The following is a 19,026-nucleotide window of genomic DNA, read 5'->3' as shown; positions in this document are numbered from 1 at the left end:
ACAGTTATTATTACTTTTATTTTTTAATTATTATTATAATAAAACACATGACATCTTTCTATTTGACTCAACTTATGTCAGTATGATAACTTAATTAAAGAATTGTATACAATTCTGATTGTATCTAATCGAAATTATATTTTTAAAATAACTAATTACATTTCAGAAGATTACTTCTAATAATAATATTATTATTATTAATTGATTTGTTTCAATTAATTAATATTACAATGAAATATAACATAATTCTACCTGACTTCTATTTAAGTTAATGTGATAACTTAATTAATGAATTTTATACAATTTTGATTGTATCTAATCAAATTTGTATTTTGAAAATTACTAATTACATTTCAGAAAATTACTTCTGCTACTATTATTATTATTATTAATTGATTTGTTTCAATTAATTAATATTACAATGAAATATAACATAATTCTACCTGACTTCTATTTAAGTTAATGTGATAACTTAATTAATGAATTTTATACAATTTTCATTGTATCTAATCAAATTTGTATTTTGAAAATTACTAATTACATTTCAGAAAATTACTTCTGCTACTATTATTATTATTATTAATTAATTTGTTTCAATTAATTAATATTACAATGAAATATATATATATATAACATTTTTCTATCTAACTTCTACTTACATTAATATGATAACTTAATTAAAGAATTTTATACAATTCTGATTGTATCTAATCAAAATTGTATTTTTAAAATTACTAATTACATTTCAGAAGATTACTTCTATTAATATTATTATCATTATTATCATTATTATTATTATAATTATAATTATTAGTATTATTAATGAATACAAATCGTATTTATGCATGAAATGATTCATTCGTCATATTAAATCACATGAGATATATTCAAATGATCGTTACCGTTATAATATCGATCACAAGCTAAGTCTTGGATTTTACATTTTACAGTAGATGATCATTTATCAACTTCCGTATCGGTAGTAGTATCGTTAACGACTGAAACTAATGGATCGAACGTTAAAGGTATTTCAACTCGAACAGATTAGTTTGCCTTTTTTTTTTTTATTTTTTTTTTTATTTCTCCTTTTCTCCTCCTTCTATCATTAATGCAAGGTTATTATGTAAAGTTATTTATGATGTCAATATGTTATCAGTGAAGAGATTTCTATCGATAATTAGTAATCGTTTTTAATTATCTTATTAAACCTTTTGAATACAGATAAACTGATTCGATCGAAAAAGATAATTTTTATGTTTAATAATATCACGGTTTTTTTTTTTTTTTTTATTAGATGTGTTGCACTTATGAAGAATATGTATTTCTAATATATTTAATAAATTAATTAATAAAATTAGTCTTTAAAATTATTTGTAAAGTATGAAATTTGGTTTTGGTATTTCAATGCAAAATTGAAACGATTGTTATTCATATTTTGTATTCAACATTTTTCTAAATAATTTAATAACATATTATTTAATATTTATTTGTACAAAAATTGCATTTAAGAAGAATATGTATTTCTAATATATTTAATAAATTAATAAATAAAATTAGGCTTCAAAATTATTTGTAAAGTATAAAATTTGGTTTTGGTATTTCAATGCAAAATTGAAACGATTGTTTTTCATATTTTGTATTCAACATTTTTCTAAATAATTTAATAACATATTATTTAATATTTATTTGTACAAAAATTGCATTTAGGAAGAATATATTTTTCTAATATATTTAATAAATTAATAAATAAAATTAGGCTTCAAAATTATTTGTAAAGTATAAAACTTGGTTTTGGTATTTCAATGCAAAATTGAAACGATTGTTATTCATATTTTGTATTCAACATTTTTCTAAATAATTTAACAAAATATTATTTAATATTTACTTGTACAACAAAAAAGTAACTGCATTAGAAAAAAAAATAATTATAATATGCATGTATTATTCAAAAACACGAGTTATGGGAAAAGTTTATACATAATTACAGAAACTCGACAGTACTTAAAGTTTTAATTTGATCGTGACATTGTTGAAAAAATGTTGAACGGGGTTTTGTTGGGTCTCATTTATGGGAGAAACAACGTTATAGAATGTTGTCAGGTTCTTAGATTATTCTTTTTTGTTTTTTTGTTTTTGTATTACGCTCACTTTACCTTACCTCTTTTAGTCATAAGATATATATATATAGAGTCGAGGAGATTAAATTTTTAACTCCCTTGTATAAGCCATGGGGAAACTGCAACTGCAGCTGCAATGAAGCTCACTTTAATTATATTTACCTAAAGTCGTAAATAATTTTATCGGTATAACTTAATGTTCATATATATATATATATATATATAACCAGTTAACTTCCAAACTTAATCACCACAAACGCATAATTATTATAGTCATACATATACATATACATACATATATATATACTTGTAATAAATCTTCTATGAATTAATCATAAGATATAATACCTCAAGCAATATATATCGTAAAAAATTATTTGTACGTAAAAATTCGTATATTTCGTTTATTTTAATTAATATTATTATTAAATTATAATTATTAATTTTTAATCTGCAAAATAAACAAAAATTTAATATTTTATCATATTTATTTATAGTATTAAAAAGAAAGGAACATATATATGGAGTATGTTTATTTAAAAATTTGCCCAAGTAGGAGAATAAATTTTAATTTTAAGTAAGTAACGTTGAATTTTGAGAACGAAAGAAAAAAAACATGTAAATTTAGATATTGACGAGGGGGAGGGAAAAAAGGGGGGAGAGGAATTTTATATAAAGTAAATATTGATCAAATTTTAAATTCTATCCATAAGGGAATAAGCACTTTAGTTAACCCTACTTTGAAATTTTAAATAGCACCTCAGCGTATCTCCTAATACATAATCTCTCAACGGTAAAAAAAAATTCACATCTATAACCGAGTCAACAAAAAATTTGATTCGATTGGCAAAAATTATTTGAAAAAAAAAAAAAAAAAAAAAAGAACTAAAAATGATTTGCATTTTCAATATTCAGGGTAAATACATTGTCAGCATTATAAAAATGTTTTTTTCTTCTTTTTCAACACATTTACACTTTACTTGAAAATTAAAATGATTAAAATTATCTGTACACATACATACATGCATACATACATACATACATTTACTAACACATTTAAAATATTTATTTCGTTGTATATAAACTCTGAAGACATATATACCCAGTGTCTCTAAGGATTCATATATATATATATATATATATATATATATCCGGTGTCCCACGAGTGATTATTCTTAGTAATTAAAATAAATTATATTTTACTCGAAGTATGTTTAGAAAAAAGAAAAATTACGCGTGTTAGGATGAATAAATAGTAAAATAATTAATTATTAGAAATATTTAATGTACATTACTGTAGATATCATTCCCTCATGGAAAATATAATTTACAAAATTAAAATCCCATCGCGTAAAGAATCATGTCATTAATTTAAATACCACGATTGGATTTTAATTTTCTAGTAATTTTATTCTCTCTTTATTCTTTTTTATTTATTAAAACATATTTTACAAATAATTCTTATCGATAACAGCAATGTTGCATTTCTCGTAGCCCAAGTTTGAAATTGTTTTGTACCCAGTTGAGGATGTGCACGTCTGTCTCGTATCACCCCCAGTCATTTTCCGCAAACCTTTTCCGATCGATATTTCCCCCCTTTTCACCCTTACCACTGAACTACAACGCACTTGCTTCTCCATCCCCTAAAACCTTTCACTTTTCGTCTCGCTCTTGAAAATTTTCAGGATAAACTTTCCAAAAAAAAAAAAAAAAATAAAAAGAAATGTAACTTCGAATATTCACATTAATTAACGATTTACATTATTAAATTATTAATTCAATTAAATGAACAATTTATTATTAATAAATTAATACATTATTAAAATTAAATTAAAAAAAAAAAAAATACTTTTGATGTGATTATGTCAAAATTATTATTATAATAATTTAATTATTTAATATAATTATCAAGTATTTTGGTTTTTACATTTTAATATATACTTGTATAATTATATATTACAATTTAATATATAATTTAATATATATAATATAATTAAATATATATAATTTAATTTAATATATATATATATATATATATAAAATTTAATTAAATATAATTAAAATATAATATAATTAATCCCTTCAGGAACTATTTTGGCTTAACGTAATACAACACCGCTCGAGTTAACTTGAGCGTGCAACTTAAGGGGTTAAATATATATATTTGTATAATTTTTTTTTATTTATAATTAGTAATATTTTTATATATTAGTGATGCAATATAATGACCTTGGTCTTTTTAAAATCGAAATATTATTAATATGTGATGAATAACGATAACAAACTTGGTGCTATCGTTAAAACTTAATAAACTTTATTTAAAACGATCAACCAATCTCGGTCCAACGTTATATGGCGTTGGATAAAATTAAACGTCTATATTATTACGATATTAAAGAGAGGAAGAGAGAGAGAGAGAGAGAGGGAGAGTAGAGTAGGACGATGAGTTCATATAGGATAATTTACTTTCCGTGATGATATTACATTTTTATTCGTTACTGACCGCACGTTTCGAACTGCATCGGCATTGCGATTAACGACCAATTAAAATCGTGAAAATAAAAGCGATAACGCATGCACATATATATGAATATGTGAATATATATGCAAGTGTGTGTACGAACGAATGATCGAAAAATATCGATGGTAACCATTACTTAAGATCGCTTTACCATGGATAATGTAACATGATTTGAAAACATGTTTGAAATTTATTCAATTGGAAGGGTGGTTTCCTCGAGATCGTTTTGAAAACGTTTAACAGCAATTTCTCGCATAAAGCACACATAATATTTTCCTTTTGAATTCTATTGAAACGTTTATATTATTATCTATAATATTAAAGTAAGAAATATTATTATTATTATTATTATTATTTATATTTTTATTATTTGTTTCAGATGATCAAAATGCGGTGACGTTATTGAAGAAAACATTACCACAAATATACATATCATCGAAGACATATTAATTACATTGATCGAAATAATATTAAGATTTAAAAAGAAAAATTATCTAATCGTGATTCGTTAAATCGATTGATGCATATCATAAATCCAGAAGAAGAAGAAGAAGAAGAAGAAGAAGAGGAAGAAGAAGAAGAAGAAGAAGAAGAAGAAAGTGAAAGTATATTAGAAAGAATTCAAATTCAATTCAATTTAGCCGATTTTTTCCAAGATCAGCTATGATAAAAAAAGTGTGATCGAATTAGTTTATTGATCATAGTTTAATTAACAAAATATCGACGAATAGGAAAAGTAGTGTGGAAAAAACGAGAAGTTAGGTGTGTAAGAATGTTGTTGAGGTAACACGCATAGAAACTCTTTGAGAATAGTAGCAGTGGAAGTTGATCGATAAAGGTGGGTGAAAGTTGATCGTTGAAAAGGGGTAAAAAGGGGAAAAAAATAAAAAGGGAAGAAAAGTAAAAGAGGAAAATATTAAAGGAAAGAAGGAAAGAAACGAACAAAAAGGATGGGCTTTCCAAGAAGAAGATCATTGTGGTTGAAGGTTGGAGTATTGGCAACCGCTGTTTGGATCACCGTGTGTTTCCTTTTATACACGGAGGATCGTGCGGCTGCAGAAGCTGTACAGGGTTTGGCACCCTCTGGTGTCGCTGCACCACCACAAGTGGCCAATGGTTTTGTGCCACCGGCTCTTCCTCTTAGAAAAGAGACCCAAGGAAACGTCCAAAGCAAAGCCAAACTTAATCAGGCTGGTTTAGAACAAGGTAAACCAAACCTCTGCTATTTTACTTTCATTTCATTTATTATTTCTTTTTTTCATGAAAAATCTTTCATTACAGTATAAAATCAATGAAACAAATCTTAATTAACTTTGAATTGTTCTTCTTTACTTCTTTTTTTTATTAAACTAATATAACGATATAAATATCTTGTACTCTTTGAGTAACTCATTTGAATCTTTTTATTACGATTGTCCACAGTGCAATTTCCTTTTCTCAATGGTAATATCGGGGACGGGTAATATTTAAATAGAAACTAAACGAGAGAGAGAGAGAGAGATACGGGATTAAATGAAAAAAAAGTAGTACTTTAAGAGTCTTTGATAATATTCCTGATGATGAGTATAGAAAAAGAGACGACGAGGGAAAGAGTAAGAGTTAAAAGAAAGATACTGAATGAGTGAAATGAGCGAGTTTCCAGGCAAGTTCGCACCAGAGTGGCCAGTAAAGCAATTTGTCGTCGTCTTTATTGCCGTCATCGTATACACCAGGGTCCAACTTGCTGGGAATGGGATAAAATTATTTTCAAAAGGAGCAATAGCAAAATGCTACGTAGACCTCCATTGAAGTAACAGCAGCATAAGTTTGGATACGCTTGAACAGTATGACGCCATGGCAAATAAAACTCAAGTTTATGCGAAAATGCTTTCAGAAAGTATATGATATCTTTCTCTCAACTCTCTCTTTCTCTCTCATTTACTCACTCAAATACGATCCTATGGACGATTATAAAAATTCGATTCCATTTTCTCGAATTTATTTATATTTTCTTCTTCTCACAAGTTGTTTGTTCCACTTTAACGATTTCATGTGTGTGTGTTTGTATGTGTGAGTTAAATTTTTATTTATTTATTTTTTTTTTCATTGACACAGGAGGAGGTGTTTTAGTCGCACCACGTGATCCAGACATCGCAGGACTCGGTGAGATGGGTAGACCAATCATATTACCGACTAATCTAACAGCTGAGATCAAAAAACTCGTGGACGATGGGTGGATAAATAACGCATTCAATCAATACGCCAGCGACCTTATTTCCGTGCATAGAACTTTACCTGATCCTCGTGACCAATGGTGAGTATAGTTTCATTAAATAACAATAATAATAATAATAAACAATAACAGTATAGCAATTTCAGGAATATTTGACGATTGAAATTTACGTTCAATCAAATTGTCACTTTGTCATGTATCAAATAATTTGATTCTTTTTATGCAATGTTTTTTATTTTTATTTTTTTATTTCTATTTTTGTTTTGTATCGTCAAATAAAGGAAACGCAAAATCATTGACGTCAGGTGGCTTTCGATGTACCAAGAGAGTTAAATGGATCGTGGGAATATCTAACAGTATAAACGTTAAGCCAACGTTGAAGTAACTGTTCTTCTCTTCTAAATAGCAAGAAAAAGAGAGAGAGAGAGAGAGAGAGGAGAATGAAGCTTCCATGCTGCACCGAAAGATATTGCTAGGAAGTGGTGTAGCATTTTTTGCTATTCGAGGACTCATCTTGCCAGCATGTCGACGATTATATGTTACATCGTGCACGCCCTTTCTCTTCTATCTCTATTTCTCTCTTCTACCTTTCTCTTTCTCTCTCTAACACTCAGTATGTTCGTGTACAAAGGTCTGACCGTGCAACAACGCGGAAGAAACATCCCTAGAGGATTACAATTCCCTCGATCCTTAAAATTACTCAAACGGTGTTAACGATTATACGGTTTCAACGAACGTTTCGATAGTTTCGTGGAAACAATATTGCATCATCGTTGCAAAGAATTTCTAATCAAATGAATAATATATGTACAGTCTTTAAATTAAATTTCAAGTTAAAACTATTTTAGATACTTTGCAATTTAACGTTTTAATCTCTTTTAGAAAGGAATTATTTCATTTAGGTATATATCAAAGAAATTTGTGTGTAATTAAGTAACAGATGATATTATTCAATTTACGAGAATAGGTATTAAATATCTGATTTAAGAAAATGAATCGAATATGTTACATTTTTAACTCGTGAAAATAAATTTTCCCTTGTTTTTCGTCGAGAGTTTAAAAGCAAATGTCGAACACAGATTTGTGGAAGATTCAAATAGAATGATCTTATTAAAATAAAACAATTTTCTAAACACCATATTAGGAGGTTTCTTTACAGAAGAAATGAGAATTTTAACGAACGTGTTGGCCAACTCTTGGTGAAAGTAGCTCGCGTATTTCGACTAGGACCGTAAATTTTCGGTAAAAGTTGGCAAGGACGGTCCTGTTGAGAAAGAGGAAAGGGATAGGAGAGGTTCGTAGGGGTTGGTAGATAGGTGTAGAAGAGTAGTAGCAGTCGGCAGTGGCGACACGGATATGGTAACGTTACCATACAACGCAGTTTCCAACGCGAAGCTCACCGGAATTAAGCCCATGAATATTAATTACAATTTACATGATATTAACCGACATTATCAGGACAGGTGGGCAAAGTTTGCGGACGCCTGTTGTTACTGACACTCGCAAACCCACCGATGTTCTAACCGACTAAACGAGAGAGGAAAGGTGGTGGCACAACCATACCACCGATACATACGTTACTGAACATGAAAACTACACGCACAAACACAAACACATACCTAAAGAGACGCGTGCTCACTTGGAAACAGGTGTTTCTAATTTAGCATGGCCTGGAGTTAGTAGTAGTCGTGGAAAAGCGATCGGTCCATTCTCTCTGACTATACCGAATGGAAATTTCTATGGTTGTACTTGGAGAGGATAGGGGTTGGGAGGGATAATCTTTGTAAATTTCAACGAAACTTCTCTTACACAGTTATATCTGTAGGAAGAAACTACCTTAGAAATATGTTAACTGTCGTTTGTTATAATTTAACGTGTTGTATAATAAGAACAAGTTTTGCCAGTTCTCTTTGCTAAACTGTATATATATATGTGTTATCTTATTAAATTATATTTTACAGACTTACTAATTGCTTTACATAATAACACGACAATGGACATACCTAAGTTATTATTATTGTAAATGAAAAAAAACATCTTATGAAGAAAATATCACTAACATCATTTCTACATTGTTATTGCATTATTCATAATAGTTATAATATATAAAACGTCCAAGTTATGGGATAAATTGTACACAATTCGTGTACCTAGCTATTTAACTGACGTATTCATATGGGGCATGTGTTAAAATTCTAACTCGTCTGTCTCCATGTAAACGCGTTCATGGCGGCAGTTTGCATCTCATTAGACAAAAGTTTCATCTTTGTCTCTTCTTTATCTCTTTTTCTCTTTCTCTCATTCTATCTCCTTTTCTTTCTCTTTTAAACTGTTCAACATGATTCGTTCTTTCTTCTACCAACCTTCCTTCCTTCCTTTTTCGTAGTCTATTTTCTTTTTTCATCCGAGCTTCAAAGGGAAATTGGCAATGTCGTTTCTAGCAGCTACAGAAAAGCGGGTTAAGAAGGGTAGAAAAAGGGTAGGTAGGAAAAGAGAGAATACGGACGAGTTTAACGAGGAATTATGAGCAACGAGAGTCTGTGTGCCAACCAACCTTCCTTCATCCACTTTTGCAATTTCTACTACTGCTGATATCTCTAAAGTCTACTTGTGTTTCTCTTGTTACCTTTCTTTCCTTTGGAAACATAGTATCATATGTTTTTTTATTACAATTTTTTTTTTCTATTATATTTATCACACCACAAATTTGTGATTTTATACGATTTTGTTGTTGTTAAGTGATTTCATAAAAAAATTACATCAAAAATATCGTTTATAATTGAAATTACGTAAATCGTTGAGAAAACAAAGATATTTTCAAGATTGTCGTTCTAGATATTTTACTTTGAATGAAGTTTTGATTTTAAAAAGAAATAAAATTCAGTGTTGTAGTAGAATAAGAATAAGAATAAGAAGAAGAAGAAGATGATGAATCGTATAATAATATAAGTTTTACCTTTTATAAAAGCTCCATTCTTTAGTTTTCCTCATTGCGAATGGAACAAGTTGTTTACTTTGTACTTTGAACAATAGTCAGTCACCTTTTTGACGTAAGGTATTTGCGTAGTTTACTTTTGAAAAGAATATAAAGGACAGTTGCTCGTGCCGGGTCGATAATTTAGTTGTCTCTTTGCCTGTCCTCTCTTCTTTCTCTTTGCTCTTTAAGTTTACCAGAGAAGTTTACACTTTTAGACTTGTTTGAAGTGAATTAAAATAATGAAACTTTTTATCTTGGGGAAGAGAGAGCGAGGGGGGTAGGGGACAGAAAGATGCTTTGTTAAGAATTCTTTGGTACTCGTAAATTATTTTCCTACCTTCCTTCGTTCCTACCTACCTTCCTTTTGGAATCTCATTTTAACGCTTCGTTTAAATGAATATCGAGATAACGAATTACGCTGATTTGACTTTTATCGTTTCGTTGTCAACTTCGTTGGTACCTAGTTAAGTAGTAAGGTAAAATAAAAATCCTATTTCATTTTCTTTTTTTTAATTTCTTTTTTTTATTTCTTCTTCTTTTTATTTTACACAGGAATGAACTGGGAGTGCACACGAGCAGATTCGTAATTTAAATTCTTGCTCTGTGACAGTGAATGCTTGGGGGAAACTTCTAAAAGGATAATGAAAAAAATATGCTTGAGTTTTCATGATCTGACCGCTTGTGATATTTTTTCTTCTAATCTTGACTATATATATATATTTTACACAATTAGTATTATTTTACATATAATTAGTATTATATTATATAAATGATTTGATTAATTTTAAAATTAACAGTAGAACTATCACACCAGTCATTTTGACTGGTTTGACAACTTTGATATTCTTGATACCAAAGATTTTGATACCAAATATTCCTCATTATTGTACTTATTGTTATTATTATAATTGTTATTATATAGTTTTTAAGATCTCAAAACATGAAGTTCCTTTTGTAAAATAAATACAAAAATATTCTACTTTTACGTTTCTTTTAAAGACCAATAATTTTGACTAGTTTTGTTAGAGATAGTTACGTCTCAATTATCGATAGTTCTAGTGTTAAAACATAGTGAATTAAATTTATCAATAACCAATTAGAGGGATAATGATCTATTTGAATACGTTTATATGTAAATCAATTGATATCTAGTTTATCTGTTTACTCGACAAAGTTTGTTCTCTTATACGAAAGCAACAAAAACCCTTAAAACGGCAATTCAAATGCAGAATGCAGTTTGACGAAACTGTAAAATGGTAGCACGCAAACACAGAAGTAGTTTATTGTAGGGTCGGTAAAAGTCAAGGAAGAATATTATACTTATATATATATACCATAGCCATAGTGAATTGTTGTTTGCACCAAACCAGACGGAATAAGTTTGCTAGTTTCTGCCAACGTACCGTACCCCAACGAGCGTATAACGAAAACTAGAATGAGAATGAAGAAAGATATAAACAGAATAAGAGAGAAAGAGAAAGAGAGAGAAAGAGAGAGAGAAAGAGAAAGGGAAAATAGATAGACCGTTGAAGTAAATCGTGGTACTCGAATGCAAAACGATTGGGTAGAAGATGGTCGCGGTGTGCAGTGCAATGCAGTTGGAAACTGCACTGTGCACATTCCAGGAACCACCTCCCCCCCCTCCTCACTGTTCTTCGTGCGAATATATTTTCCCATTGTGCCGTCTTCACGATTTACCCTCACGTCTTCGTTGTTCGTGAAAACGTTTCTAAAAAGGGGTTGTCACACTTTCATGTAAATCTACTTTACAATCGTTCAATATATATATATATATTTTTATTTTGATCGTTTGTTATTCATTTGAATTTATTTTCCATCAATTTTCTCTCATGGTTAAGGACGATTTATTTATTTCAATGTTGTATCCACGCGAAATCTCAATTATCTTTGGATTTAATATTTCGATCAGAGCAAATATTATAATTCTATAATGCTGTATGATTGTTAATTGTAAAAAAAAAAAAAAAAAAAGAAGAAGAAGAAGGATGATAATAATAATTAAAAAAGACAATTGAAAACGTGTGTGACACGAGATCAAATAATTTTTGATTAATGTTAACACTCTCGTAGTTAGATAAATGAAAAGTGTTATGATTTAAACAATCAAAGTGGAGAAATACATTTAACATTATTATTATTATTAAAAAAAAAAAGGATTGTTATTAATATAGAATTTGATCTCGTCGAGACGATGATGTTAGTTGATAAGAAAGTTAAACCAGTACTACCAACATCTCTAGTGATGTTTTTACGATGTACATATGTATTTGAACATTACGTTTCTAGTTATAAGAAAGAAAGAGAGAGAGAGAGAGAGAGAGAGGGTATTTTCTAAAAAGAGGTCAAGAAGCACTCTCGGAAAGAGAATGAGAAATAGAAGGAGAAGGTTAGGTTGTAAGGGGGTGAGAGTGTGGGTGTAGGGGAAAGAGCAGCAGAGAAGGATCGATTACCGCTACCGTAGGTCGTGGGAACACACCAAAGTCAGGATTGTAAAGTTGAAGTGGCACGAACGGATCGTTGTTCATTGATATTTGCTGAGCTTTTATTAACTACAACTGACTGACTGACTGACTGACTAACTGACTGACTGACTGACTGACTGACTGAAACATGAGGAAGTCATGTTATAATGCACGAATGATACGAGATAGGGAAAACATGAAGGGTGGTGTTGAGCAAAAAATTACTTAAGTAGGTTTGAAAATAATCCTAATAATTATTACACGAATTTATACACCATATTTATAGGTTATAAGTGTTCAAATTTATTATGTAAATTTAAAGAGAGGTAGAATATTTATAAAAAAAAATAAAAATAAGTTGATTTATTTGTTAAATAAAAAAAAATGACTTACAATTAATATACTTTTTATATTTCGTATTTATTTGATTTATTTTATCGAGAATAATTTTTTTTTTTATAAATTATTAAATTATTTTCAAGAATATATAAATTATTTTAATAATTAATTTTAAGGAATAACAATTCTTTACTTGCAATAACATCTCTCGACATATTTTGCTTATAACTTTTTTTAGCAACTTTTTTTATAAATTACTAAATTATTTTTAAAGAATATATAAATTATTTGAACAGAATATTATATAATTATTATATTTCTATAAAGAGAATATATCAATTATTTAAAAAAAAAAAAAATGTTTTAATTATTAACTTTAAAGAATAACAATTCTGTACTTTGCAACAACATCTTTCGACATATTTTGCTTATAAATTTCTTTTTTAGCAATTAATTTGACGCGCGCGTATGTGTGTGTGTGTATTTCTTTAATTGTAAATATTTTTTCCATATTTCTCTCGTAAAACTGATCATCACAGTTTGTTTTGTCATGCGTTGACGTAAAATAAGAGAATGTTTAAACTATCATAAAACAAACATTATTATCATAAAGAATCACAAATGATTCTTTGCACACAAATATAAATATCTTTTAAAACATAATTGAAACTTGTTGTTAATATTTCATCATTTGTAAAGTTTTTAATGGTATATTTAATTTATTAGGATAATTAACAAGCGATTAAGAAACTTTTGAGGAAGGTATTGTTTGCTTTTGTAATATCATGAAAACCGGATTCATGTGCCAAGGCATAATGGTTCTCCTATGTTTGATGATAATCGGTTTACCATCCTCTTGTTTCGTGATTCTCAATAGCTGATGTAATTATCGTTTGTGTTATACGATAGAAACGAAGAAAAACACGGTTGCGTATACGCACACTGCCGATAGTTTGGAACTTTTTAGTTTTGATCCTCCTTTCTCCAATTAAATCTAAAGGAAAGAGAAATAGAGTGATAGAGATAGAGATAGGATGCATCTTGCTCGGGATAACTTTCGCCGGATAAGTTTCACAAGTTTTATCAAGAATCCGAAGCAAGGAAGACGATACTTTCGCAACGTGACAATCTTGTTTCTCACGGGTCAGTTTCGATCTACCTGAGATAAGGGAGTGATTCAATTTAGGAAATGATATTGATAGATCAATCGAATTTTCTTTATACTAAAAGATTGGGATTACTTAAATATTTGATTTAATTTTGTTCTTAGTTATATTCGATTATAATAAATTCAATTTAGAATATTTGTTTTTTATATTTCTTTTTTTTTTTTATTCATGTCAGAGTTCACTTGTTTTTTTTTTTTTTTTTTTTTTCATTCGAATACAATTGTCTAATAATTTTTCTTAAAATGTATAATTATTAGAATTTAAGTAATTTGACTTATCGTATTGTATTAATGATAGTACAAAAAAATGATTAGAATTTTTTTTTATATCCAATTTTCGAGTATTCAAAGAATTTATTTTTCAAACTAAACACGATACCGTGAGTTACGAAGTATAAAATAAAATAAAATAAAATAAAATAAAATAAAATAAAGATTAGTAGAGTTGAGTAAAGCTTTTCTCTCGAGTTACAAACGACCTTCTGAGTTGTTTTTTTTTTTTCTTTTCCTTCTTTGCAAATAACGATATAAGATATTCGAAGAAATAAATAGAAAAGTTGTATGAATGTAATGTAAAAGGGAAAAGTTAGCGATTTAAAATGAATAAAAAAAAAAAAAAAGAAATAAAAAATAGCTATGTGTGTGTGTGTGTGTGTGTTAAAAAGATGAGACGAAAGAAAAGGTAACTGAAAGAGAAAAAGAAAGTAAAGGACAAGTATCAGAATGTTGCTTTAGATTCTGAAAGAAAAAAAAAAAAAAAAAAAAAGAGGAAATATTTTTAATTCAAGAACTAGCTCATATCCGTTCTAACGACTGTTCCCTTCCGCCTTCTTGGCTCATTCGTTCTTATAATCCAGTTCGCATAACTTGGAAAGTTCAACGGTCGTTTGCCGAGGAAGACTTTCGTTAAGTTACCGCTACCCGAAGTCGTTTTCAAACTTAAGTTCGCTTATTCGATTCTAGCTTTACAAAGTAAAATACATCTGTTACTATGATTCCTCGTCGATACGAATAATTTTACAATTTTCGTATTTCATTATGAAATAATTTCAATATACATATATTCTTTTTTTTTTTGTTTTTTGTCTCTTTCCATTTAACTTTATTCATTAATGTATATTTAATTATTTGTTTGTCTATACGATATATTATTATTTTATTATATTAATATATTATTTAATTAATAATAAATAAAATCAAAATACACAATTTTGTTAATAGATTTTTACTGTATTTTTTTTTTTTTTTAATATAATATATTATTATATATATATATATATTTATAGTACTATTTATATTTATACTATTGTATATTATTTTTAATTTAATATATTTTTATTAAATTTTTTATTATTTAATATAATATATTATTAAATATATTATATACTATTTATATTTATACTATTGTATATTAATTTTAATTTAATATATTTATTAAATTTTATGTTATTTAATATAATATATTATTACATATTATATTTATTAAATTATATATTACTTTAATATAATATATTATTATTATTATATATATTTACAATACTATTTATATTTATACTATTATATAGTATTTTATTTTTATAATATAATTACAATCTTTCTTCTTTTTTTTTTTTTTAATTAGAATTAGATTAGGAAAGGATCTTTCATATTTATATTATAAATGTAAGTTATAAATTAAAAAGTAATAAGACAAAAAAAGAAAATAAGTGAATAAAAAGAGGCAGAGAAAATATAATGATTTTGCTGTGAAAAGGTAGGTTGAAACATTCATTTTCCACGTTCCATCGGATTTTGTTTGGAATAGGGAACGATGTTTGTTGACCAGGTGTATAAAAGTAAACGAAGATTGTACGCAATGTTGGTTAATTACAAAACGTTGTACACAGACCGTGTTTCCTATTTATAATTACGACTTTTCTTACTCGAGTATTATTTTTTTTCATTTTCCGTTCTAGTTTATGATGAATACTTTACCTTAAAATATATAGAGTAGTGTGTGTATGTATATGTGTGTGTTAGTTACTTGTATATTCACAATGTAAATGACCTGGTTATTGAACGCTTTAAAAGTATAGTTTCAGTTAAAATATGTCGTGTCATTGTATATTTGCATTATATTATATAACTTTTATTCTAAAGATATTATATTATATTGAATAAAATTTTTAAAATGCCAAATTGTTTATTAAACTTTGAGAAAATCATTATTTTACTAAATTTATAATAATATTATCTAGTTAAATTAAATAAAATAGAAAATAATAATATAATATAATTAAAATAATTATAAAAAATTAATATAATTACAATAATTATAAAAATATAATATAATGAAAATAATTATAAAAAATTAATATAATTACAATAATTATAAAAATATAATATAATTAAAACAATTATAAAATATAATATAATTAAAACAATTATAAAATATAATATAATTAAAATAATTATAATATAATATAATAAAATTAATTATAAAATATAATATAATTAATATAATTATAAAAAAAATAATTATAAAATATAATATAATTAAAATAATTATAAAAAGATAATATAAATAAAATAATTATAAAAAAATAATATAATTAAAATAATTATAAAATATAATATAAATAAAATAATTATAAAATATAATATAATGAAAATAATTATAAAATATAATATAATAAAAATAATTATTAATTATTTATCAATAAATAAAAATGGAGAATCGAATGAAAGCTCGATAAAAATTAAATTACATAGAGAAATAATATAAACTAGGTCAATCCTATATACAGATATACAAGCAGATATTTAAATGACATATATACATATATTATTACTTTTATTAAAAGTATATTTTTTTTATCTCAAAATTACATAATCCGACATGTCTTTTAATAAAATAATCTTTTAATATAAAAATCGTTCTCCTATATATATTACATATGATACTTTATGAATACTAATGATATCGAATAAAATGAAAAATTCAGACAACATTTAAAGTTTATATAAAATTATTAAAAACTATTTCCATTGCATAGATAATCTGTTTTTTTTTTTTTTTTTTTTTTTAAATTAGATCAATGACATTTTACATAATTATTTAATATTTTATCACAAATGAGAAATCATAGGTTTAAAAAAAAATCTTTCTTTTATTAATGGAAGTTATAAATAATTTAGAAATTTTTCTTGAAAGACATTCAATTTCCTTTTCTCTTTTTTTTTTTTTTCTATCACGAAGAGTTCATGTGCCACTTTTTTTTTGTAGTTAACTGGATTATAAATAATAATTTGAGACTTCGATATTAATTAAATTTCGTCTGTCTCATTTTTCTCTCATTTCATTTCTTTTTAAAATATTAAATAAATTTATACGATGGATTTATTTTGACAAATATCTTCTATAGAGTTTGTATAAAGTAGATAACTTTGATCCCATTTTTTGGTTCTTTTTCTTTATTTTTTTTTTTTTTTTTCTGTAGAAATCTGACTGTTCTACTTTTAACGAAGTAGTTTTCGTTTTTTATCCCTTTTACCAACCAGGATTAAGTTAAGTGAAAGCGGCTTTTCGTCTTAACGATGATCGACGTCGACTATCTTCCATCAAGATAATTTAATAAAGCTCATGATACGTAATCGAATGTATATATATATATAGATTATGTATATAGTAGATATATAATATAATATAATAAATATAGTATATATATATAGTATATATAGTAATATATTTTAAATATAATTAATTTCATTGGAATATTTTTATTTTATTTAATATTATTTTTTTAATTTTTATATTAATTTAAAAAGAAATTAAATATATTTTTAAAATAATTAATTTAATTCTAATATTTTTATTTTATTTTAGTATTATTTAAATTTTTATAATTATTAAAAAAGAAATTAATATATTTGAAATATATAACACTTAGAATTTTCAACTTTATCAAATAATAATAATAATAGTAATAATAATTAAATATTGTATAATCTTCATATTAATAATAATATATAATATTTTTATTTTATTTAATATTATTTTAATATATAATATTTTTATTTTATTTAATATTATTTTATTTATTTAATATTATTATTATTTTAATATTTAATTATTTTATTTTATTTAATATAATAATATTTTAATATTATTTATTTAAATATATATATATATATATATATATATATATATATATATATATATAATTTTTAAAATAATTAATTTAATTCTAATATTTTTATTTTATTTTAGTATTATTTAAATTTTTATAATTATTAAAAAAGAAATTAATATATTTGAAATATATAACACTTAGGATTTTCTATCTTATCAAATAATAAAAATAATAAAAATAATAATAATAATAATGAAATTTATCGAGTGGCCATATCACATAAAAATCATTTCGCAAAAATTTAATATATTTTCCACAAGATGTTAATTATAGTTTATTATTTTTATTTTTTTCAACCCGATCGATAAAAGGATGGCGGATGGTTGTATCGTTATAACGAAGAGCTCATTATAAACTCGAAATTTTGTACTTTACTTTAAAGGTAAAAAAAAAAAAAAAAAAACAAAGTAAAAAGTACTACGAAGAAAAATGCCAAAGGACAACACTGTGTTTTTTGTGCGAATAAGATTAATAAGTCTTGGAAATTTAATATTTTTTTACGATGACAAGAGGAAGAGACATTTTTTTTACAGAGACAAAACGAGGGGGAAAAAAATAATACAAAATGAAACGTTAACATTTAATAAGGAATTCTATATTGTTGTCATTATTAATAATAAGGAATATTTTTCTTTTCTTTGTTTTTTTTTAATACAATAGGAATGTCTAAATGTATATTATGTACAATGAACAAATATATAACAAATTGCAATGTATTTTCTATGCTTCTTTTTTTTTAAATATCAATCAATATTTCATTTGTTGGTTAACAATTATGATGATTGAGAATACTCAAATATAATACAATGTTATATCCTATCTTATTATATATGTGCATATAATAATATTAAATAATAAATATATAATAAATATATAATAATAAATATATATATTTATCTATATATTTATCTTATTTATCAATATTATATTTAATATAATTTAATAAATTTTTTATAATTACAATTTAATAAATATTCTAATAGTTATAATTTATATAGTTATAACTTAACATAGTTATAATTTATATAGTTGTAATT

At 25.6% G+C, this 19,026-nt stretch overlaps 1 protein-coding gene across 1 annotated transcript in view; it reads left to right on the top strand.

The window, feature by feature from the left end:
• The window catches only part of Pgant9 (polypeptide N-acetylgalactosaminyltransferase 9), a 211,527-nt gene that overhangs the window by 141,589 nt on the left and 50,912 nt on the right, over positions 1-19,026 (top strand). Inside the window, exons 4-5 of the transcript XR_016176034.1 lie at positions 5,018-5,844; positions 6,733-6,931. The gene's annotated coding sequence lies outside the window, so the exon portion shown is untranslated. The remainder of the gene's footprint in view (positions 1-5,017; positions 5,845-6,732; positions 6,932-19,026) is intronic.

This window comes from Polistes dominula, unplaced genomic scaffold (assembly GCF_049000335.1).
Source record: "Polistes dominula isolate Pdom_NZ unplaced genomic scaffold, Pdom_raw_medaka contig_79, whole genome shotgun sequence".
In the NCBI taxonomy this organism is placed as follows: Eukaryota; Metazoa; Arthropoda; class Insecta; order Hymenoptera; family Vespidae; genus Polistes; species Polistes dominula.
This window is presented reverse-complemented; position numbering and strand designations above follow the sequence as displayed.